This window comes from Falco naumanni, chromosome 2 (assembly GCF_017639655.2).
Source record: "Falco naumanni isolate bFalNau1 chromosome 2, bFalNau1.pat, whole genome shotgun sequence".
NCBI lineage: Eukaryota > Metazoa > Chordata > Aves > Falconiformes > Falconidae > Falco > Falco naumanni.
Window position 1 is genome coordinate 107,748,027 of NC_054055.1, and position 26,093 is coordinate 107,774,119.

At 39.1% G+C, this 26,093-nt stretch overlaps 1 long non-coding RNA gene across 2 annotated transcripts in view; it reads right to left on the reverse strand.

Moving 5' to 3' along the window:
* The window catches only part of LOC121083028, a 331,847-nt gene that overhangs the window by 186,704 nt on the left and 119,050 nt on the right, over nt 1-26,093 (reverse strand). For both annotated transcript variants that reach the window (XR_005826220.1, XR_005826221.1), the window contains one exon: nt 5,629-5,750. This is a non-coding gene — a long non-coding RNA (uncharacterized LOC121083028). The remainder of the gene's footprint in view (nt 1-5,628; nt 5,751-26,093) is intronic.

Below are 26,093 nucleotides of genomic sequence, written 5' to 3' on the forward strand. Positions count from 1 at the left end.
TGTGTGTTTGTAGAAACTGGAGCTGTTAAAAGGCTCTTAAGTGATCTACTCTTTCAGAGTTAAGCCTTGTTTCTTGCAGTCCATCTTACAGCCTTCAACAAGCTGAATAGTTTTATGTTGTATCTTACCTATAGCATTGCCATCCCACCCTTTGGGAAATTATTCTGAAGTACTTTCTCTCTTTTTATCAGATTCTATTTCCTGACAGTCAGTCTATAATTACTCCTAACAATACCGTCATATTTAAGGATAGAAAAATCTAGGTATAGAAACATGTTTTTCTTTGAGCTAAGGATCCCCCAAATCAAGTATAAATAAACTTCAATAATAGAGAATTATTACCTAAGAAGCAGATTTGGTAGTAATATTAAAAACTACATCCTCAGAGGAGGTCTAGTTAGAGGCATGAATAGAACAAATCCTTCACCAGGAGCCAGCACGGATTCCCAGGGTCATGGCCTAGCTGAAGTTAGGAAAAAAACTCCTACTGATTTCAACAGGGCTGGGGTATCGTCCCATATTTTATTCATAGTATATCGTCACAAATGGAAACTACAAATGAAGCATCATGAGGCGAGGTGCCTATAATTCATAATGTTTTCTTCCACTGCAATAGCCAAGACCTCTCCCTGAACTCCAGCGGAGGCAAATTAGTTCCACATGTCAGATACTAACCGTAATATTTTCCCTTACACTTTGTACAAAATGAGGGGATGCAGTACAGCATAGAGCAATTAATACATTTCTTTTTGTGAAATAATGCATGACAGAACAACTCAGAAAAGATGTCACTCATTTGAAAGTGGTGAGTTGCTAGCCCATGAAGAGTAGAAGTAGGAAAAGCAATCAATGGAAAATAAAATAAATTAAGCCCCCCTACTGTCTTAGATCTTCCTAGTGGTTGCCTTACTTGCTTCATTTCAACCCTTCTCTCCTTGCTGGTCTCCAGGTACCCCCACTTACAACTTCATCTCCGAATCTGGGATTACAGTCTGCCACAATCCAAACAGAATCACGTCAGGTTGCATGGTTCCCTGCAACAGAAATCTGATAGGTAGGATAGGACCGCTAGGCATAGGCAACTAGTGCATTATGCGTGCGCTACGGTGGCCTGCCAAGGGCTCAGCTGCCATTACAGATGGATGTAGCTCTTTTGCAGGTTCTGCATCATACTTACCAGTCCCATGTTTAAGTAACAAACTCTCACCTCAAGATGTCTTTTCCCAGTGAGAAAACAGTAAACTGGAACCAGTATCTTCAGGCAGTATCATAGAATCATACAAGTTGGAAAATACCTTTGAGAACATAAAGTCCAACTGTTAACCCAGGGCTGCCAAGTCCATCACTAAACTGTGTCCCTGAGCACCACATCTACAGCTTTTTTAAACACCTCCAGGGATCATAATTCCACCACCTCCATGGGCAGCCTGTTCCAATGCTTGATCACACTTTCAGTGAAGACATTTTTCCTAATTTCCAATCTAAACCTCCCCTGGTGTAACAGCTTGAGGCCATTTCCTTTTGTCCTGTCACCTGTTAACTGGGAGAAGAAATCTACCCCCACCTGCCTACAGCCTCCTGTCAGGCAGTTGTAGAGAGCAGTAAGGTCCCCCCTGAGCCTCCTCCTCTCCAGACCAAACAACCCCAGTTCCCTCAGCTGCTCCTCCTAAGACTTGTGCTCCAGACCCTTCACCAGCTTTACTGCCCTTCTCTGGACACGCTCCAGCACCTCAGTGTCTGTCTTGTAGGGAGGGGCCCAAAACTGAACCCAGGATTCCAGGTGTGGCCTCACCAGTGCCCAGTACAGGGGGACTATCACTTCCCCAGTCCTGCTGGCCACACTGTGATACAAGCTCAGTTGCTATTGGCCTTCTTGGCCACCTGGGCACACTGCTGGTTCATGTTCAGGTGGCTGTCAACCAACACCTCCAGGTCCTTTTCTACCAGGCACTTTCCAGCCTCTCTTCCCAAGCCTGCAGAGTTGCATGGGCTTGTTCTGACCCAAGTGCAGGACCCGGCACTGAGCCTTGTTGAACCTCATACAATTGGCCTCAGCCCATCAGTCCAGCCTGTCCAGACCCCTCTGCAGAGCCTTCCTGCCATCAAGCAGATCAACACACCTGCTCAGCTTGGTGTCATCTGCAAACTTACTAGAGGGTGCACTCAATCCCCTCGTCCAGATCACTGACAATATTAAAGAGAACTGGCCCCATTACTGAGCCCTGGGGAACACCAGTTGTGACTGGCCGCCAGCTGGACGTAACTCCATTCACCACCACTCTTTGGGCTTTGCTTTCCAGCCAGCTTTTTACCCAGCACAGAGTACACCCATCCACGCCATGTCCAGCCAGTTTCTCCAGGAGAATGCTGTAGGAGACAGTGAGAAAGGCTTTACTAAGGGCTCGGTAGAAAACATCTACAGCCTTTCCTTCATCCATTAGATGGGTCATCTTGTCATAGGAGGAGATCAGGTTTCTCAAGCAGGACCTGCCTTTCATAAACCCATGCTGGCTGGGCCAGATCTCCGAGCTGTCCTGCACGTGCCATGTGATGGCACTCAGGATGATCTGCTCCATAACCTTCCCCAGCACTGAGATCAGGCTGACAGGCCAGTAGTTCCCTGGATCCTCATTCCTGTCCTTCTTGTAGATGGGCATCACGTTGGCTAACCTCCAGTCTTCTGGGACCTCTCCACTTTGCCAGGACTGTTGGTAAATGATGGAGAGTGGCTTGGCAAGCTCCTCCACCAGCTCCCTCAGTACCTTTGGGTGGATCCCATCCAGACCCTTAGACTGGTGCATGTGTAAGCGGAGCAGCAGGTCACTAACCATTTCCTCCTAGACTATGGGGACTTCATGCTGCTCCTACTCATCCCTCTCTTCCAGCTCAGGGGCCTGAATACCCAGAGGGAAGCTGGTCTTTCTATTAAAGACTGAGGCAAAGCAAGCATTAATTACCTCAGCCTTTGTGGCTATGTTCCCTGCTGCATCCAATAAAGGATGAAGATTGTTTTTGGCCCTCCTTTTGTTTCTAATGTATTTGTAAAAACATTCTTTATTATCTTTTACAGCAGTGGCCAGCCTGAGTTCTAGCTGGGCTTTTGCCTCTCATCTTTGCCCTGCATAACCTCACAACATCCTTATAGTCCTCTAGAATTGCCTGCCCCTTCTTCCAAACATGGTAACACTCCTTTTTTTCCCCCCAAGTTCCAGCCAAAGCTCTGTTCAGCTAGGCTGGCCTTCTCCCCTGCCAGCTTGTCTTTTGGCACATTGGTATGACCTGCTCCTGAAACTTTAAGACTTTCTTCTTGAATAATGTCCAGACTTCCTGGACTTCTTGGACCTTCAGAACTATCTCCAAAGGGACTCTGTCAACCAGGCTCTTAAACAAAATAAGCCAAAGTTGGCCCTTCGGAATTGCAAGGCAGCAGTTCTGCTGACCCTGCTTCCATCTCCAGGAACCAAAAACTCTAATATCTCATGATCACTGTGCCAAAGATGTCCTCTGACCACCACATCACACATCACTCCTTCCCTGTTTGTAAACAGCAGGTCCAGCGGGACATCTCCCCTGGCTGGCTCACTGACCAGCTGTGTTGGGAAGTTCTCATTCATACACTCCAGGAACCTCCTAGACCATTTCCCCTCTGCTGTGTTGTATGTCCAGTGGATATCTGGTAAGTTGAAGTCCTCCACGAGAACAAGGATTAGTGACATTGGCATTTCTCCCAGTTGCTTGTGGAATGTTTCATCTACCTCTTCATCCTGGTTGAGTGGTCTGTTACAGTGTTCCACCAGGATATCAGCCTTGTTGGCCCTCCCCCTGATTCTTACCCATAAACACTCAACCCTATTGTCACCATCATTAAGCTCTGGGCAGTCAAAACACTTCCTGACATACAGAGCTACCCCACCATCTCTCCTTCCTTGCCTATCCCTTCTGAAGAGTTTGTAGCCACTCATGACAGCACTCTAGCCATGCGAGTCACCCCACCATGTTTCCATGATGGTGACTATGTCTTCCTGCTGCACGATGGCTTCCATCTCCTCCTGTTTGTTGCCCATGCTTTGGGCGTTGGCATGTGTGCACTTCAGCTGCGCTATTGATCTCACCTCCAACCCAGGCATGCCACCCTTGGGTGCATCTCTAACGAGCTCAGTTTTATTCCCTTCCACCTTTGAATCTACCTTAAAGCTCTCTCAATGAGCCCTGCTAACTCCTGACCTAGGATCCTTCTCCCCCTTGAGACAGGTGAACCCCATCTGTTGCCAGCAGGCCTGGTGCTGTGTAAATTGACCAATGATCAAAAAAAGTGAAATTTAGCCATTGACACCAGGCCCAGAGCCAGGTGCTGATCTGTGAGATCTTCTGATTATGTGCCTCATCGTTCCCTGCAACTGGCAGGATAGAAGAAAACACTACTTGTGCTCCTGATCCCCTCAACCAGTCACCCCAAGGCCCTGAGGTCTCTCTTGTTTGCCCTCGGACTTCTTGTCACTTGGACTTCATCATTGCCCACTTGGAAGACCAGTAATGGGGGCAGTACTCAGAGGGCCGTGGCAGGCAAGGGTCTTTTCTAGTAACATCCTTTGCTCGAGCCCCAGGGAGGCAGCAGGCTTCCCTATCGTTGGGCTGGGTCCGGTCAGCATTATTGGGCCTTCTATCTATTCATCGCACTGCACTTTAACCAGTGATGACGGGCATAAATAATATAAATATAAGTAAACATTTCTCAGAGTCACTCTCATTAAACCATTCTATTAGGAAATAACCTCAGCTATGGAGTGCTAATTAAGAAACACTATTTCTGACAACACATACGCAGAGACCACAGAGTACACTTGTAGTCACAGGTAACGGTCACAACATGCCAAAAATGCTTTGGAAGATTAGCTGTGAGACTAATGAAAGCTCATAGAACATTGTAGCCCAGTATAACACCTGAGTGCATTAACAGCTCTGTTTGATAGATACCAACACAGAGGGAGCCACCAAAACCAATGACAAGTCAAGGGGAAGTGAAACATGGACACAGCACAAGACTCTGTTTTCACAACTGCCTCCCTCTATTGTCATACTTCTACAACTGCCCTATAGCACCTCTTCAAGGTTTGCTAATGAAAGGGCCGTCCCCAAGCAAAAGTCTCTTTCCCAGTTTCCCCAGTTCTAACCTTTTCATTTATATTCATTTTTGCTTTCCCAGGTCAGATTTGCTCTAATCCATTTGTTGTAGCACCATGTTGAAGAAAGACCATATGCACTTGATTCTTCTGCTATTTCAATAATCTTTACAATTAGAAGCAATGAATGTTGTACATTATAGAAATCATTGATATTACAGACGTTATTTTTTCTCACAACCAATGACAAGATTTAAAATATGTTCTTTTATTTCCCAGGTTTTGTTGCTGATCTTGAATGATGGGTTTTGCTGCAGTGCACTGGTAATACCTTGAAAATACTTTCTACTGATAATTTTACAGGTACAACCAATAGGAGCAATGGCTGTGAGATAGGTAACATATCTCCAAAATTCAGAAGACTTAAAATAGCTGTTTGACTTAATTAATGTTAAACAGAAAACTATGAAAAACCATCCATCTGTGCCCTTGTGGAAAAGAAACCTACCTTATTCCAAAAGACCTCTTCTATTTGCCAGTACTACTCAGTGCTGCATGTGGCTTCAGTAGAAGAATAGGGCATCACACCAGACAGAAGCTGACATCTACAGAAAATGTTACTTTCCAGGCCTGTAACATAAAGACAATGCTCAGTTCTTTCAGAAACAATGACTCTGTAAGAACATTGCACTGTTTAATTCCTAGATTAATGTTGTTCAATTTATCCCTACCAAGTCTGATATTTCACAACGAAATAAAAAAAATAAAAAAAAAAAAGAAAGAAAGAAAAACAAATATGACGACTTCACCACTCCTGAACCTGGCAAACTCAACTTGACATCTAGAGTTCAAGCCATGTTTTTATGGGTTATGCATCATCAGTAAAATTGAACCAGTTTATAAATATAATAAAGTGTCTTTCTTTGAAAAATTGATCTTCACTATTTAGAAGTAATGACACTATTACTTTGGTTCATAATCTTTCTTGTATTTGCCAAGTATCCAGTATACAATGGAATGCTAAATACTATGGCAATGGTTTGAGAATTCGCAATAATTGTAGATGTGTATAGATAAGCATTGTAGTATCAGACATAAGTGAACTAAAGAGGTCTATGTATGTCAAATTGAAGGTCATATTATTAGAATTTTGTTAAATTTTTGATAGTGTATTAATCAAGGTGGAAACTGACTGCTGCTCCTAAATCCACATGGACTTGTATACAGAAAGGGGAAGTGGAGAAGGAGTTGTTGATTATTAAAGAAAAAGCTGAGACCACAAGGAGTAGAAACTCCTTTGAAAATATATAAAAACTATAAACATTATTTTCAGGCATTCTCTTTTTACAGTCATCAGCAGATTTTGAGCCAAATTCAAGGTAGTTTGTAAACATGCACAACTTCAATAGAATAGCAATCGAGTTTACAAAAGACTAATTTGATCCTTTACTGTATAAAGTACCAATGACTTCATGTATCTCTTACCCTCTTTGTTTGGAATATCAGAACCTCACTAGCACTCTTCTAATGAAAGGTATGCAGACCACAGCTAAAGTATGTCATTTTAAGGCAAAAAGAAAATGTTTTGCAACAAAGTGTCTTTCTGAGTTTGAAGTTCTTTTATCGACTGAAGACAGAAAATAAATATTTTCAATATTTTTTCTAAGAAGTTTGCAAACCAAGCGCCTACCTGCAGAATGCAAATGTGTTCCTTATAATGGATGTATCCAATAATAAAATAATTATTTCTCCAAGACAAACTTTTTGGTTGAAAGTAAGTGGATAAGTAGGTCCAAACAAGAAAACAAGTCTGGCATGCTTCTGATTGGTTTTCTTTACTAGCATACACAGAAATCCCCACAGGCAAAGCCATGAACAGGTAAAATTACTGGGTTTCAACCACTTTTTGCATGACACTGTTAACCCTTGAAATACAGATTTTAATGCAATCAGGTGCTGGCATTGTTGGTTTTGTTATGCAGCTTATGGAATAAATTGAAAATTCAGTTCTTCAACTGGTACTCAATTCAGTACAAAACACTGTAGTTGTACCAAAGTATTACATTCTCCTTCACATAGTTTCAACCTGGTGAGAAAAGGGTGTAAAACTATGTACCATAAAAAAAAAAAAAAAAAAACCAACCCAAAAAAACCCATAATGAATATCTCTACAACTACTTTGCATAAAATTATGTCCCTGATCACTTTTACAGTGATAGTCAATCTTAGTAATAGGCATAGGAGAATAACCTGAAACATGTACTATGCCCTAAAAAAAAACCCCAGAGCTTTCAGGGGACAAACATTTATGCAGAATGCTTGACACAAATTTATCTGTCAAGGAATTCTGGTCAGATCCACTTTAAATAAGCTGATATGGGTTCCCACCAGCACCATTTACTTCATAGCTGAGCAAACTTGACATTCAATATATAAATGATGAAGACAAGATATCAAAGTCCACAAAATAATAAATTATAAAGTATGTTCAAAATTATGAAGTGTAAGGCTTTAATCAGGGACTATAGCACACCTATCTCAAATCAACATCTTGTGGAGGGCCAGAAATACAGTTAGAATGGAAATCAAAATTTTTGTTCCTAATGCAAAACAAAACCAAACTCTGTGAGAGACAACAGATCTCACGGGAGGGGAAAAAAGTACCAAAACAAAATCTTATGATACTGAGACATTATACTCTAAATGCTACCACAGTTCTTCTCTTGGATAGGGAATGAGCATCTCTTATTTAAGGTAAGTTTAATAGGAACAAATTACTGTGAAATATTAATGTCCCACTGCCTTCGAAATTAAGATAGAAGAGTAAAACAGTTAAAAATAAATCATCAAGCCCCACCGAAGAATTGTATGGGTTAAACCATTTTCTAAAAGAAAGATGCAGTAAGTTTCTGCTCACAGCCAATCCCTAATTTCAAACAAGCTAGTGACCCAGTCCTGTCGTATTTCTTCTGTTTCAGAAGTGAAACCTCAACCCCATGCTCTCAGGGCTGCATCTTCTTAGCCTATCACCAGAGCAGCACCTGAGGAACTAAAGCTGGTCTTTTTCCAAAGTGTGCAGAAAAGAAAGGAAGATTGCCAATCTGTCCAAAAAATGTGGTAGAAACAGGAAAAGTGGACACTTTGAAAAATGCATTCTGTACAGTGCTGAACAGTCAGCACTGGCTGAATAGACAGTGTAGTGCTCTTCCCTTTTCCAAGAATTAGTGTGGAAGACCCAACAACTGACTATGAAGGATGATAACGTTCAAACTACTTGAGCAAAGGTGACTGAATTGATGACATTTACAACTAAGAACATTGTTTGTCACTTGGATTATTGTCTTAAAATACATACAATGAGAGTACAAATTGCAGTGCTTCATGAGTATTAATTATAAATACTTTGGCACTAAAAGAATTCAACAGAAGAGAGCCTACTTTCTTTGTACACAGTTGAGAAGTTTTATGGGCTATTAACACACCTTGGACTCTCAATACTTCATCACATTGCAATGTGTTCCTATTCCAGCTTCAGAATGAGTTGACAGAAAACAACAACATTCATTTAGTCTGCTTGCTCCCTGATTTTTGATCCTTGACCACTTGGGATGACACTTCTGAATATCAATTCCTGTTATGGAAAGCACCATCCTTCCTTTCTTCTTTTGGCCTCATTTTTGGACTATTTATTTATCTACTGATATTTCCTATAGACGTTAAAAACATAGTGCCTGCAAGCATGAGCCCTCAAATATATCATCTCCATGTTGCATCATTTTTTGCATTAAGCAACCCAGAATTTGTCTGTCCCAGTTAGGAAATAACCCTCACAGAGAAAGAATGGGCAGAAATGAAACATTGTGCCTCCAATCAGAAATAACTTGTATTTCTACACTGCCATAAACAGCTGATTTTAATTTGCATTAGTGCTATCTCACCTTATTCTAGGACACTTGTATAGGTAAGTTGAACTCTAATGACCTGGATGAATCTGTGGCCTTATAAAAGCACAGCAGGCAAAAAAGTTCATACTGCACTAGTCTGAACATGGATTTATCCTAGCTTTGTCCACATGTTAATATAAACATACAACATCTGAATTTGCTATTGTCAAAGGAAAATTTTATGAGCCATCTTTGTTTATTTCCAAAAGTAACTATGCTAATAGTTTGAACAACTTAAACCAGTATCTCTTCATTGGATAAAAGGAAACACTCCTATCGTTGCTTTTTGTGCCACCATTACAGCTTCCTTGAAATATCATTTTGTTAAAATACTCCTTCAGAATTCAGTGCCATGACAGCAGTCAATTTACACTCTGGTGAAAGTAAGGGAACGAACAAGAGCTGAGATCTTATGAAATATGGAAAGTGAATCAAGGCTTTGTCTTCTCCCTTCTCCTTTCAAATGGCAATTGGCTAAGTCAACTCTTTTTCATCTATTATTTTCCCATTGTTTTATTTTTTCTTTCCCAACAGTAAGAAACACTAGAAACAAGAATCTGAAACACTTCCTTCTTAATCCTGACATTTTTGTACTAGAAACGATTACAGTGCTCCAATACAGTCTCCGGAATTACTTGGGTAGCACCATTTTGGTGTTTCTGAAGATAACTCTAACAATGTAACTACTGGCTAACCCAAAAAGCAAGCCACTAAGATTATAAGGGCTTATTTACTTACTTATTTCACCAGTATTACTGCCTGAAATCCATTTTGGTTTCACCAAGTGTTACAGGTATATATATATATATCTTGCTGAATTTACTTAAGGGCATCGGTACTTATTAAAACTGGCCACTTAACTTTTGAGCTGAGTTTCATTAGACACCAAGAAACCTGCAGGCAAAAGTTTAATAAATTTATACCTATTATCTTCACTGCAATATCACTAATTGGAGCAGAAAGGGTGTAAAACTAAGTGTCTACTGTTAGAGATGATATTTAAAGTAAGACTGAGTTCTTTTCTTTGGAGATTGCATCCCAGAACTGGCACCCATCAAAACGAAACATCATTGACTTGAATTTATAACAATGCAACAAGGCCTTTGAGCTCGCATCAGCAGAATCTGCATGTCTGAGGAACAAGACTTCACTGACTGGTGGTAGGGGAGTGCTTTAATTCCATCATCTGCTTTGCTATCAACGTAAATTTTTCCTTTTCTAGATTCATGAAAGGAAAATGCTATGATAGTATGGTGATATTAACAAATAAGACAAAGAGTATTTCTTTTTTTTATTTTAAGGCATGGTCAGATTTTTGTGCAGCAAGAATTTAAGAATGTGAAAATTATCACAATTAATGAAATTTTAAAACGTCTATGATCCAAATGCTGCAATTTAGCAGACTCAGATTGTGAAGTGTTTAATGTGAATTAATAGTTGATGTTTCAATTTACAAAAGTAAAAGCAGAGCAACTCATTGTTTCTGTTCTTTATTTTTAAAATAAATCCCAATTTCTTTCACTGACCAAGATTTAGAAAATGGCTAAAATACTATTCTCAGTCTTTAAAGCCTCTGGAGTTCATTTGAGAAGATGCAGCTAGTCCCCAGATTTTGAACATTTTTAGAATGAAGCTCAGAAACAGAATTCTGAGAATTTTAAACATTCAAAAATATTTCCTAGATGTGCTGATTTGCCCTGAGAAAAGTCACTCCTCTTATGTCATTCATTCACACATTCAGAAGTGCCAGAGTTCTTTCCTAAGGCTGTTTGAGCTGGTGTGACAAATGGAAAAATAATAAACAAACCATATGTGGCATCATTTCTAGATTATATACTTATTCTATACCTAGCATAGTCTAATGAAATAAAAAAAATTATTGAATCCCAGGACTGTGTCTGAACAGCGTTTTTTTTTTCCCCTTGTCATAAAAGACTGATAATTAATGTTCCTAATTTTGGAAGGATATTAACTATCTAAATATATTTATTACCTCTTCAGCCTTTGTATTGACTGTATTATACTTAAAGAATGGTTTATTATAATTAAGATGGTTTTAAAATTAGAAAAATTAGAAAAGACAGAAATCTTTCTTTTGCTGAACTGAAATTGAGAGTTTCACAAAAGCAAAAAAAGGCTGGAAATCTGTAAACTTTGGGTCTATTTCCCTTTTGAAAATGTCCTCAGCAACTGCCATTTGTTGACATTCAGTTTCACGACAGATTATCGCAGAAAACAGTTTGAAAATGAATCTGAAATTTATTTTTCACCAGCCACAGTTCTGGCACAGAGCATTTGTCACCCTAACAAATGTGTACTAGAATTAATGTTCATACTGTACAAGGCTTCCCCAGTAGCTTCACAGCAGAGCAGATCACAGAGAATTATCGGATTTATTATCTTTTTATTGATCTTCCTGAGGCATTTGGATGGATTGATTCTGATACACTGCTCTTTAGACGTATTAGATAGATTACTTAACAAATTCCAGAGCAGCTGACCGTGACCAGGTCAGTATCTCACAGGAAGTTCTTGCTCACATATATCCATCACTTGCCAGGACCATGGCTGTCTTCTGATCTACACCTATCTTCTTGTGATATACAAAATAGACGCCAAACAGAGGAAGTTAAAACACCCTAATTTTTGAATGTAGACAATATCTGTGGCTTAATAATATGCTGCTTTACACATACACTTTGAAAGATCTCCATTATTCTACTATTAGATAACTATCAAAAGGAAATGTGTCTTCAGAGATTAATCACTCTTATTTACCACTTTTTGCTTTTAAAAGTGCCAACTTCTGACATAATGGACAGCCTTCTGCAGCATGTTTTAGTTTGATCTGTGGAGCAGAACAAATGAAAGGACATTTAGTAACTTTTTAAGAGGCTACATGATAGAATTTGGTGAGGGAACTTGTGGCTTACAACAGCAGATTCAAAGGCTGATACACCTGGTCCCTACCGATGCTAAATACATCCCATCTTTCTGAAGCGGACAAAACTGTCCTCCCTGCAGATCTCATCCTACTGCCTGGCCATAATGGGCTGTTGTTTTTTTACCATTAGCCAGGAGCTGTTACACCCCACAGAGACCAAGGCTATACTCAGCCTAAGGCTATGCATTTCTAAACCTGGAGTTTGACCCTCAGCTTGCCTCCCACCCAGTCTGTGGGAGCTGCCCAGCAGAAACGCCCCGACACCTCAGGTCTCCTCTTGGCACAGCAGGCTGGGCTAACTCGTGCCTGCCACTCAGGCTCACAGGGAGCCAAGCAAGCTGGAGCTGGGCGGTGTCTGTACGGCAAGTGGTAGCCACTAGCTCAAATGCTCCCAAAGTCCAGGGATGGAAAAGATTGTATCAGTCCAGGGAAAAGGAGGAGGAGGACTCCTCCTTTCTGTCCATTTCTGCCCTAAACTGAAGTAAAGGCCAGATGGGAGGGAAGGAAAAAGAAAATACAATAGTTCTTGACATGCTCATCAGACCACTGTCTCAAGCTAGACAACAGGGGTGCTAAGGACAGGACATAACCCCACTTCTCATGTGGTTTTGGTTTTTTTTATGTAAAACTGTAGGGAGAGCGCCTTTATCAATGAGATGATGGCTGCAAAGAAAGGCCTCTCCTGAGGCTAGATTCCAGCAGTGTTTCCTTCCAGCTCACTTTTCTTCTTTAAAAGTCATGCCCGCCATGGAAGAGGAAAGGCAGGCTGTTGGCTAGTGCCGTGCTTTTACCCCAGCTGGCAACCAAGCCCCACTTACCCACTGCCCCCAGCCCAGTGGGGTGGGGGAGAGAATTATGTGAGGGTGGTGAGAGGCAGAAAAGGCCATGACTCTGTGTAAGCGCTGCTCAGCAGTAACTAAAACATCCCGGTGTTACCAACACTGTTTTCAGCACAAATCCAAACCACAGCCTATTATTATTATTATTATTGTTGTTGTTGTCATTATTATTATTGCCATGATTATTATTACTATTACTATTAGTATAAAGAAAAATCACTTTATCCTGGCCAAAACTAGCACAGCTAGTTCCTTCAACTTTTTTTTTTCTTATTTTAAATACAGAAATATAATTATTAGTCCAGTTGCTCAGGCAGTATGAAAGTTGAGCCATTTATTTTCTGTGCATGTCAATACACACAAGCCCCTTTTCAAGAAAATGCTCTTACTGCCAGGCTAGAGGAGATTCTGGCTACATCTTAGTTCTGAGGACCTGATACCCCACACTATGAACATTTCAACTCTAGTTTGCTTCTGAGCTTTTGAATGCCTGTGACTGGAGAGCATCTCCCACATTAGCTTCACCTGAAATGAAACTGGTTCAAATGCTCCAAGAACCAATGTACAGTAGAGATTATTTTTTCTGCAAGCCTGTTTCACCTGCGCCCATATGAACTGCTTCTGAACTTAACGGAGACTGCATATAATGCAGAGGCAGTATGAGCCAAGGAATTGAGATGGGTGGCTGAATTATTGATCAGGCGATACTAAAAGGGAAGGTAACAAGTACATTCAGAAAAGTTTATTTACTGAAAACCTGAAATTTTAGACTGAATTTCTCCCCAAAAATTCAGACTGATTAACTCAAAATTATTATAATAAAATAAAAAGTCACTGGCTAATAAGTTAGTCTGAATATTTTCCAGAGCAATTCAAGGTAAGAACCCAAAGGTGGATTTAGATATTGAGAGAGACAGAGATGGCAAGTACTTTTTTTTCTGTTGGCACTATGAATAGGAAAAAATAAAAGTTGTCTTCAATAAACAGTCTTCACACCACAAATCTCCTCCAGTACAGAGGAGTTCTCTTATTTAAATTATGCAACAAAAAGGAAAAGGTTATGAAATCTTTGAGAACGCATGGTCTTTTTCACAGTTAGATGGACCCTAGAGGTAAAAAACAGGAAAAATGAAACTGAATTTACTCATTATGAGGTATTTCAAAGTCCCTCTACAAAGTCTTCTAAGAATTCAAAGTTTAACTAAGGATGTTTCATTTCTCCTTATCCAGATCCATACATTTTTGAAGGACTAGGAATTGAGTCCACAATCCACTGCTTTCAGTAGTAAAGGAACAACTGATCCAACCCATGCATCAGGGATTTTCAAGGAAGCCTGGGGAGATAAAATGTTCAATTCACTTTTAAATTCAATGGGAGTGAGACTTCTAACTCCTTAAGGCCTGTTGAAAATTGTAACATTCAATATCCTGAAACCAAAGAAATTAAAATTTTGCAAAACTTTCTGTGAACTAGTAACTATTGATTATTTAATGGCTGATTAAAATTTCTTACTGCCTCCAGAATTTCACAGTAGGAACATTAGCACTCATATTTCTATTTTTCATAAATGTCAATTCTATCTGATATTGTGTGTTATTCAACATGAAATATGTCTGGAAAATAATCCTTATAGCAGTAGGCTACAGCATGAAAACTACCTACTGAATGCTACCAACAACGAACCAGCAAAAAGTTTAGCTAAATAAGTAAAAATATGAGCCTTTCATAAGAACATATTTTATAAAGTAGAACTTCTTCATTCTCAGAACAGAAAACAAAGTTGGAGATTCAGATTTCCATCCCTGTTCTGTTCAAGCACAGCAAGAAGCATTCAGGATTCCAGTCCACCAGCTATTCCAGGATGGGTTCTCCTGTTCCTATGTGCTACACCCTTGATCCATGTGTTACACAAAAAGGCATGAAAACCCACGCTTCTGCTGCAATAAAATTGCAGTGAAAATGCTGCAATGAAAAAAAAAAAATCCACTAAAATTAAACAACACAAAACTATTTTATGAAACTAAATTCTTGGGTCTCAGCCAGCTCCAGGGGTTAGGACGTGACCTGCCATCACATGAGTAGCTAAAGTCTAATACTTGAGAAATGAGTCCCTGCACTCTCCCACAGAACAAGTCCAATGCCAGCTTCTCTCCTGCCCAAGGCAGAAGTAGCCCATCCTTGACTCTTAATTATATTAGCAAATATGACTTTCCATATTAGCAAAAGCCAATTTTATCAACATTTCCAAGAAGCTTTTAGCCAGCTGTAATCCATTTTTACGATTCATAAATCTGAAGACTTCACTTTTTGGTTGGGAAGGCTTTGTGCTCATACAGGATTATGCAGGGAGAGATTTGGGATGCACAGACCTCACAGAGAAGTTGCATGTAGTTCTTCAGCTGATACTTTCAAGGGTCAGGAGCATGTAGTGTATCAGGTTTGGGGACTTCTCTGTGTAAGCATTAAAACCAGGGAAAGACAAACTTGTGTTTGGTTTAATAATGACCAAATATCTAATAAAAAAGAAATTCTAGTATTTCAACACAGAAATAAAGAACAGCATTGCTTTTTTGCATGTCAGGTCAATTTTAGTCCTGTTTTAAATATGGAGAAATGAGGGCACTGGGAAACAGTGCAACTTTCCATCAGTAAAAGAAGAGGTGTTAACTAAATCCAGGATTCCTAACTAATATGTATCCTGCTCACAACTCTGTTAATTGTATTTGCTTTCTCTGTAAGGCACGTTGGTTTTGTCCTTCAAAAATCTCTGAAAAAAATCAAAAAACCATGGCCAAACAAGATACAAGCAAAAAAATGGAAAAGGTCTTAAAAGGCCAGGTGTAATATATCCGAGCATGAAATGCCCCGAGTTTATAGAGTAAAGTAAACATTTTACAATATTTGTAATCAACATAGGGAGTCTTTTATTGCTTTGCAGAAATCTACGCCAAGTAAAAATTGCAGCTCTCTTATTTTTTAATAACGCAGCATGCTGTTAATTTGGGTGTAATGCCAAAAAGCCCCATAGTGATATTCAGGAAAGAGTTGTCTAGAAACCCCTCAATGTCTTAGATAAAATTGAATCTGAATGGCTAAACCAATTTGAAAACAAATCAATTTTAAACTAATTTTATTGACAATATGCGTTTTTTTAACAAACATCTCTCAGTACAACAGAGATACTAGCGACATCTTTAGACATTTATTCTGTTCGCGGTGTTGCATACAAAACATGAACACCTTTCTGGTACTCTCAGACTGCAGAGAAAACAAATGCCTGAATCCTTCTTCTTTTGTTATTCGTTCCCATCATTAAAAACAATGTCCACCCTACAGCTAAACAAACACCTTGGAATTTGTCCTGCTCTGGTTTCTTGCCCATTCATCAGAACCTCTGTCTCACCTGCAGTTCTCAGGTCACATCAAAGCTCTGAACATAGGTTCCCTTCTGGACAAAACAGGTTTCAAATCTCACCCAAAAAGATTGTATTCTCTTGTATTTTGTATCCAAATGCTGCAGATACAGGGTGGGAAGGAAGAGGGAGACAGAGTTCTTAAAAGTGACTGAAGGTACATGGAGGCAGCCCAAATGGCCATAACAAATGGCAACCCAGAATGGAGACTCAGAACACACCTCACTCATCTTCCCCTTTCACGCAAAAGACTTTTTTTTACTCTGTGTCCCAGAAGAGCTGCTTCATAGACAGCTTTACACGTATTCCTACTACCCTAACAAATGACCAGCCACACCCTTGCATGCCCAGCACTCTGTTACCTTACGGGGAACACTGTGTCCCGGCTGGAAGGTTGCATAGATCAAAATCTGAGCTTTGCCATGAAAAAAGGCAGCTACACTGCCCATCACTAAGCAAAATTGTTCACCGCAGCCTGGTTCCTTAGGCATTAATTGTAATGGAAAACAGAATTATAGTCTGATTTTTAACAGCTTTTTAACCTAGCAATTGGCACATTTATACCTACGTATGTATACACACACATATATGCTTTATTAATGTCTCACCTGTCATTATTTTAAAATGTTACCACACTCCCATCACATACATGCTGTGTACATATAGCTATTACTCTTGTGTTATCCTGTTAAGTTAATGATAAGCCTGAGAGAAAATTCAGTCTACCCCAGCAAGCCTCCAGACACTGTTGGCACAGCATGCTCTGTGCGGGTATTCCATTAACCACTTCATGCATCACACAGGGATAGGAATGGTACCTCTTTCCAACGAATAAGCGAAAGGTCAAAACCTCTCAGAGCCCATCATACACTGACTTGATTAAACTGCTGCCACCTTCTCCTCCCATCAAGAAAACAAACATGACTGTATAAAGTAAAACACAGTACATTTGTGGCAAGATGGAGATCTCTCATGTATTTGTTTGGCTTTAATAACGAAGTACCAAAATAAAGAACATGCAATAGTAAAGAGATGTAAGGGACAAAATGTTGAAAATTAGGGGGTTTTATCTTCCATAAAACTGTGTGAATATTAGCCACCTCAGTTCCAGTTTCCATCTCTGAATTTGCACAGCAAACTACCTTAAAAAATGCATCAAAAATAAAGCAAAGAAATTGTATTGGTTGACAAAGCAAAGAGTCTAATTCTTTTTTTTTTTTTTTACTCAACCCTATTAACTGCTAAAAAATACTATATTGCTTCTTCCATGGTACTTTCAAAAAACCCACATAAACCCAGACAGCAAATGACTGCACTCTCCGATCTTCCACTATTATGATCTGGCCCTGAAAATGAATGTGAAGCAATATGAAGTTTCCTGTTACACTTTTTATTGCTTTTGAATCCAGCCTGAAACCTCACCTTAACCTTTTAAGCACTGCATTAATCACATCCTTGTTTTTTGCACTGACATAAGGATAACATAAATGTAAACAGAACAATGATTCAATATTTTAGAAAATCTGAAACAATACAATCTTTTGTCCTCTCAACTCACCTTTTTATAATTACACTTATATTAGTTCTTATGAAAACAAATCACTGCTTAATTACAGTGCTTTCAAATCAAGGAGAAGAAAATGCATCTGAAGAAAGGCAAAAATAATTTTGTCAAATTTAAAGTTTCAAAAGCAAGCACGGAATCAGGCTGTTCTTTCATTTATTCTGAAACATTCAGAAGATGCATTCAAAATGAGCTTTATGCTTTCTCACTAACTTTTAAAGAATCTTAAAGTCACTTGCGGGGTGGGAGAAGAGAGAAAATAATGGAAAATAAAACAACAACCCCCACCCCTCAAATCTTAGTTTCCTTTTCAGGAATTGAGAAGAATTTGTTCTACTGCGTAGTTAATTTCTGTCCTTAGCAGGGTGGGACAGGGGGAAATATTACTCTATCCTAGAATTTTTAAAGCTAAACCAAAATTGTATCTCTATTATAAAATCTTAAGAATCACAAAGTACTACAAAAGGGACATATTTCCTGTTACATGACAAAGAATTTGTAGTATTTATTAATATTATACAGAATATTTTTAATCCATTCCTACTTTGTCCTTGTAGAAAAGTCCTATGGGACTGAAGAAGTCCGTCAGGACATTAATAATATTTAATTTTACAATTACAAAGACATTTCTTTTGACCTAAACACTCAATGTTAAGTTTCCAAACTAGATTGAGAAATACAAGGTTTCCCATTGAAGTAGAATGCAAATTTTCCATTAAATAAAAATAGAACTATAAATGGTACATATATTTAAATACTAATTAAAGAAAAAAATGTTATTCCATGTATTTCGTTGAATTTATATTTTAACAAGAAATAAAGTTAGGGTGAAACAGATTGCCTTTTTAATGGGTTTGTATCATTTTCACAGAAGGAACACACTGACAGAAGCCTTAAGTTATTAACTCAGTTCATTCTGCTAATTGAACCCTTGCAATGAACTTATTTTAAACAGATGCTTTATTCAGATGTTTTAAAAATTTCAAAAAGTAGATTTGAGGACTTTTAGAGACATCATTACTATTATTATAATACTTTTATGTATATAATACATCCCAATGGAAGATAATATAAACCTAATTGAAATAGTTTCGCAAACTATTTCACATACATCTCTCCAATTTCATGAGCTTTGTGGAGCTAGAAAAATTTCAGATGCATCCCACTCTTGAAAAACAATGAAATTTTAAGGATTGTAAATACTTTTAAATTTAAATGTAAACGCTTCTATTAATCTTGGTAAAGAAAATTAGTGAATAACCTAGCTTACATATAACACAATCTATCCAAAATGCAGTTTATAAGCTAGATACCAAAAAGTCACTAATAGCAGCATCCAGAAAATTCCTAGAACTACATCTACACCAATGCCTAGTGGCTGAGCCTTAACTTTACTTCCATGTCTCAGTGGCACTACTCTAGGAGTGCAGTTACTCCCTATGTTAGCATCTGTTAAATGAGATCTATAATTATAGCTGGCAGTTGGAAAACTGAAGCAAAAATGAATTAGCATTTCAAATATTTCTGTATATATACTATTCCCATGTCACCAATTACCGTCCCATCTGTACAAAATGGTACCAAAATACTCATATTTTAGTATCTTTCCCTTTCATCTCTAAATACTTTGCTTGCATTAAAAAATAAATGTAAAAAGCCGATTGTTCACCACCAACCACCCTACTGAATGGTCAGCACTGCTATCACAACAGCAATGCATCAACATAATACAAACCACTTCCTAATGCTGGAGTGAATTCAAAAGCAGTACAGTTTTGATTATTTTTGAGTTGTTGACCATGTTAACCATTAGGATTTTTTTATATACAGATAATAGAAATATTATGAATATGCTATCTGATAGAAGTAAGCAGGAAGGTAAGTTATCTTAAGAGATGAGCTTTTTCTAGAGACCTGGGCATATTCTCAGAGTTTTTTTCCTCTTGCTTCCCTGCCCCACTCCCCACCCCGCCCCACTCCCCCTTCTTTTTTACTCTCCTGCTTCTGCAGTAATACTAATTCACTTCAGTATTTATTAAAAAAAACCCTACCAACAAAAAAAAAAAAAAAAAAAAGCAAACTCAGCTAATGCATATGCTGCTAGCCAGAGCAGCCCCAGTTTATTTTTTAAGGAAAAAACCCTTCTCTTGAGGGCAAAAGCAGCCCAAAAGTATATGTCATTTAATATCTTACAGAATATATTTCTACAGAATAAATTCTGAGTTTCTGAAAAATAAATATCTCTCTACTAGAGTACTTCTGTCTTTTCAGAAATAGAGTGAAAATTATAGTAGTTCAAGCCAAGGTAGTCTAGATAAACACTTTATTCAATTAAATGGAAAGCTCATAACGTTATATACTTTGTTATGTGCTAGTTTGCAAATACTGTGATATTATCAGAAATACAAAAAAGCTTTAGTATAACAGAAAAATTTTGCAAGTTATCATAGAACAAGTTTTACCTGTGGGAAACTAAAGAAAAAGTTCTGAATTAAGAAAGCCAAGCAAAAATAAAAAAAAGAGTATTTTTATCTGTTTTAAGAACATCCTGAGACCATCTGATTTACACATCTTTATACAACTTTAAGGAAAAAGAAGCTGTATAAAACTATGTGGACTCAGTAATTCAAGAAAAATAGAATGCAAACTCTATACTCTGAATAAAAATAGACACATGAAAAACAAAGACTTATACAGCATATTTATCTTAGAACTCTTCTGTCAACTTTGCACTAAAATAATTTTATTTCATTAAAACTGATACCTTTAGGTTGTATACAAATGTAAATAATAATTTAGAAACACACCCCGGATGTGTTCTTCAAAAGCAGGCAGTTCAGTGAAGTTTGAGAAAAATATTCCTGTCATGAATGAAAAAAACAACAAAAAATACTTCAACCTGCATCATACTACAAAGCTTTTTTTTTTTTTACATTACTGATTTAAAATGTAACGATGTATATGAAATAGATAGGTGGCAATTCTGCAAGTGCTTACTCCCAGGAGTCCCACCAGCTTGCATACATTTTCTCAGATAAACAGGACTATCTACAAGTATAGCTATTTGAAGAACCAGACACCTACCCCCTCCTTCCCTCAAATATTTATGCAATATATCAAAACAGCAGACAAGCCCTGCCTGGGTATAACACTTCTGTTATGACGCAGTATGTTTACACTACAGCATTGTACTTGAAAGACTATGACATTGTAAAGCTCTATTGTGAATTTCCATGGAAAAATATTTTAAAGTATTCCTCGAATCCTGTGAACGACCAAATAAAACATGAAAGCTCGATCACAGACACTGCTATGAATGATGCTGTTCAGTGCCAGAAATCTGTGCCCTAACATCAGCTTATAATACTTATTATGAGGCTGAATATTTGTCACGTGAATAAATTTAATCACAACTAGTCTCCCCAAAACTTATAGAAAGTGGTGTTTTGTATTACGGAATGTTAAAATTTATGCAAGATGTTGTAGGTAACCGACGACCTAGCTTTTGGGGATGAACACTCATAAAAGTAAGCATTTGTACATTTCAAATACCAACTAAAATCATCATTTTATGTTAAGGATACACGTATGTGAAATCGCTGGCTAATCAGCACTCAAGAACATCTGAAACACTGAGTTTCCATGTATGAGATAGTTAAGGGGAATAAGCAAAAATGCTGCAAAGAGTTACACAAATACTAATGTTTCCTTCCTCTCGTTCATAGCTTAAAATGTAAAGTTGCCAGACACGCAGCTTATCAACCAGAGCGTTTTAAAAAATAAGCATCCAAAAATAAGCAGCCACCAGACAGGCAAGGCGGTAAAATCTAATTAATAGCTTAGTCACCTGACGGCACATACGATTCTGTGGGAGAAGGAATACTTTTATTCACCAGCCTGGTATTCCTTTAACGGAGACAAACGCTGCAGCAGGAGCGACATAAAGGGACAACAGGCAAGATGACCACTTCTCTCCTCACAGAATACAAAAATAAAAAACCCCAAACAAACCCAAGCCCCCAAACCATTGTCATGTGAAACAAGATCTAGCAAGGCAAAGTCAAGAGAGGAACAAGCAGGTGTTTGCATTCCCTGCAGTTTAACTCCTGGCTTTCATTGTGTGCTTCCAAGAAAGAAAAACAGTTTCATTTGTAGATCTTACAGAGAAACAAAGAATTTCAACAAGGAGTCCCGATAAACATCTTACACTGTTAAACATCTTCACCAGGAGAGAGAGAGAAATCTCCCCCTGTAGCAGGCAGCCATGGACTTCTTTTGTTCCCTGATAAATATTTGCCTTTGTCTTTTGTGATAAGGTCTGCTGCCTTCGCCTCACACAAAAAGGGCTCAGTTGTTTCTGTATAGAAAACATTTAATTAAGATCATTTCCGATTTGCTCGCGCCCCCCCACCCCCACCCGTGCGCTGAGGGAAAAGACGAGCGAAAGGGGAGAAAGCCCGGCCCTGCCGGCTGCCAGGGGCCCGCGGCGCAGGGGGGCAGGGGGCAGGGGGGAGGGGGGAGGGGGGCAGGGGGGGCAGGGGGCAGGGGGGAGGGGGGCAGGGGGCAGGAGGGCAGGCCTCGCCGCCGGGGCTGCGGGGACGGAAGGGGCAGCGCAGGCAGCAGCGCAGGTAGCAGCGCAGGGCCAGGCAGCGCAGGCAGCAGCGCAGCGCCGCGCAGGCAGGGCAGGCAGCAGCGCCGCGCAGGCTGCAGCGCAGGGCCGGGCAGCGCAGGCAGCAGCGCAGGGCCGGGCAGCGCAGGCAGCAGCGCAGGGCCGGGCAGCGCAGGCAGCAGCGCAGCGCGGGCTGCAGCGCAGGGCCGGGCAGGGCAGCAGCGCAGGCAGCAGCGCAGGGCCGGGCAGCGCAGGCAGAAGCGCAGGCAGCAGCGCAGCCGGGCAGGGAAAAGCGGCCCCGGCCCCGGCGCAGGCAGCGCCGCTCCCGCTGCAGCACCTTCTGCGCTCCTGGTGCCTCAAAACAGGGGCTGGGGAGGTCGGGGGAGGTCATACTTCGATTTGCTCTGCCTGCGAGGGGGGAGGAGGGGAAATATTTTTTGTTGGTTACTTTTTTTTGGTGTTTTGGGGGTTTTTTTTGTTTGTTTTTGGGTTGGGATTTTTTCCATGGGGTTACACTGCGTTGCTCTTTGCACTACATTTGTTTTTTAATCCCTTTAAAAGTAACATACAGTTTGGGGGTTGCCTCTTTGTCAAAATTCAAGCTTCACAAAACCATTAAAACCTTCTTACCAAAATGAAGCAAAAGAACAGCTTTAATTATTTTAAAAATATTCTGTCTACAAAAAAGCTGTGCATGACCCTCTGGACTCTGCAACATTACTTCTCTGAGGACTTCACCTATTTTATATACTGGAGTTAGAACTCACAAAATAGTTTCCACTGCTGTAGTAGTTTGAATACTGAAAAGAAAATCTAGGAAATAAAATCATTGTAACGTGTTTATACACACATAAGACAACACACAACTTCCAAAGCTCTTAGTACTCAGGTATGTTCATTTACTGGAATTAATGCTCTTTATCATGTCAACGCCTGCAGGACTCAATCCTGAATATTCCTGCATGCCAGGTACTTAAAACAATACTGTTAAATGTGGATTCACTGCAAGTCTAAGCCACTCAACACTTTCCCTCTCTGTATACCTCAGATCAACACACTTGCTCACAACCACAGCTATTTCTTCACTGTATGAAATTCTGCCAAAAAATATCAATAAAAATACTAGTCTGAAACAGTGAGAATTAAAATGAAAAATTAAGAAACACATGATATGAGTAAAAAATAAATACAGCAGATATCCCACTAGGAAATATGCACAAAGTTGGAAGAGATAATTATTCCTGCAATCCAGATACTAAACACAGGAGATGAGCTTACACTGTGGACATGACGCAGTCCTGAGAAATTTTCCTTTGGTTAAATATTGAGAGCATGAAGTCATATTTTTTTCCTTCAAACCTTAGCACAATAAACTACATTTCTTTAACATCTGTACCATGTTTCAGAAAGTACAACTCATTTTTCCCCACAGGAATATAAAAGTTTTTATTTCATAAATGAATCTCACAACTTACTCATTGTGTGACACTAAAGACAGCACCATAAACAGAAGAAAGAAATAATAGTTAATGTAAATAAATCAAAGTCTTTCTATCCTTCTTTGGCCATCTGTCTCCCCATAAATACACATGTGAAAAATAGTATTAGTTAGCTAAAAGTAGCTATTTTAAGTCTATCACATTATTGTTCTAAGTAAAAAAACATGAGCAGAAAGTGCTAACAGCATCATCTTACCTGCCAAAAGGTAAAAAAGCAAAAGTGCAAATAACACAACACACAAGAAAGCCTGCAAACTGACAAAGACTCTTGGTTAGTGACAGCATTTGACCCAGCGAAAATGAATCAGACTCACTTTTTCTTTAAATGAAACAGATTACTCCCCTACATATTGACACATCAAAAAATATGATTATGGCTCAGCTCGAAATTACAGTGTGTACCACACACCTCTATGTTTTTAGCAGGTTTGCTCATCAGAGGACTCGTTCAACAAGAAGTATTTATATGATCCCATAAATGTTGTGCTAATAGTTTCGAACTGAGAGAGGTAAATGCACCTTATGTCAGGCTGCTTTGCATAGACTCGTTTCATCAGCTCTCTAGTAGCTGATGAGTAAGAGCCCCATTTTTTTAACCTCCATTATTAATGAAAAGCTTTGAATTAGATGCCTTGCTAGAAGTCTTAAACTTCCTAAAACTTACGTGTGAAACCCAAGCTAGCTTTATTAACAGCACTACAAATTCGACAGGAGCATATCAAGATGGCTCTATACATATTAATAGGCTTAAGATCAGTACCTAAAAGACAGGATTTTTAAAGTAACATAAAGCAAAATCTTTTGTATGTTTCTGTTTTGTATATCTGTGAGAAGCAGGATGCAATGAAGGATACATTTACATTTTATAAGAGAGGAAAATATATAATAAATTATAATGACAGTACCACAAACAGAATACTGTCTTTTCACAGTTTGTGAAAAGCCATGAACAAGACCAAAGAGTGTAATGGGATTAATCCAAGATTATCTTAATTGATCCTCTCCATAAGTACAGTGAAACCACATTCACTTAAGAGCATTCAAAAGGATAATGAGTAAGCAGGAATTAGGACCTAACTTCAACTTCAGCATTGGGCTGACAATATCAAACAACTGCGCAGAATACTGAACACAAATTAAACTAAGAAAAAGATTAAAAGCTGCTGTCACTTTCAGAAGGACCACCAAGAGACCTACCTATGTTTCACCTTTTGCTTATATAAGCAGGACAGATAAAGATAGCTGTAAACTTGAGACTACTTCAGTACACTGGGGATGCACTCCTTAGCATATACTTATATTCTAGAAAAGTGGGATAAAGCCTTTTCCAAATGTGATCTGTGTTATATTTTTGCTGCAAAGCCTGGAGCCAGAAGAGAGATGGCTCTATTTATCAAACCAAATGTGGTAGGACTATTTGTAAGTGGTTCAAATATATTTAAGAAATAATGAAGTGCACATGGTACCTACTCCAATACCTGGCCATTTAAACAAATAACACATGACTAAAAAAATCTTTTAACTGTTAATAATCAGTGAAAGCTAGAAACTTTACTTAAGGAGCTATGGATCACAAGTTAACCTTATCTTTATCAACTCTGTAGGACAAAGAAGGAAACAAAGGCAAATACAGAACAAACAAAACATGCTGCCTATTACTGGCAGGTCAGGCACATTCCATGTAGAACAGAAGAAACATTTACATAAAGATTTTCCTAGGAAAAAAACTTGTTTCTAGATCACAGTCATTACTGTTATGTATGTTGCATTGCATATTTGTGTAACTGAGGGGTTTGGGATACTTAGTTTTAACCTAAGTCATCTGTTCACATCACATATTCCTGCACAGATGCTGTTCACATGATGTATTCCTGATCGTCCAAGTTTATACTTTCTGATGAAAGATACACATAAAGAAACTGTCTGAGTGTGCAAGGATGGGGTCGGGAAAGCCAAAGCCCACCTGGAGTTGAATCTGGTGAGGAATGTGAAGGGCCACAAGAAGGGCTCCTACAGATATTTCAGCAGCAAAAGACAGACAAGGGAAAATGTGGGCCAGCTGTGGAAATGGAGCAGAGGACATGGTAACAGTGGACATGGAAATTGCCAAGGTGCTTCACCTCCAACTTTACCAGTAAAATGGGAATCTGAGGCCCCTGA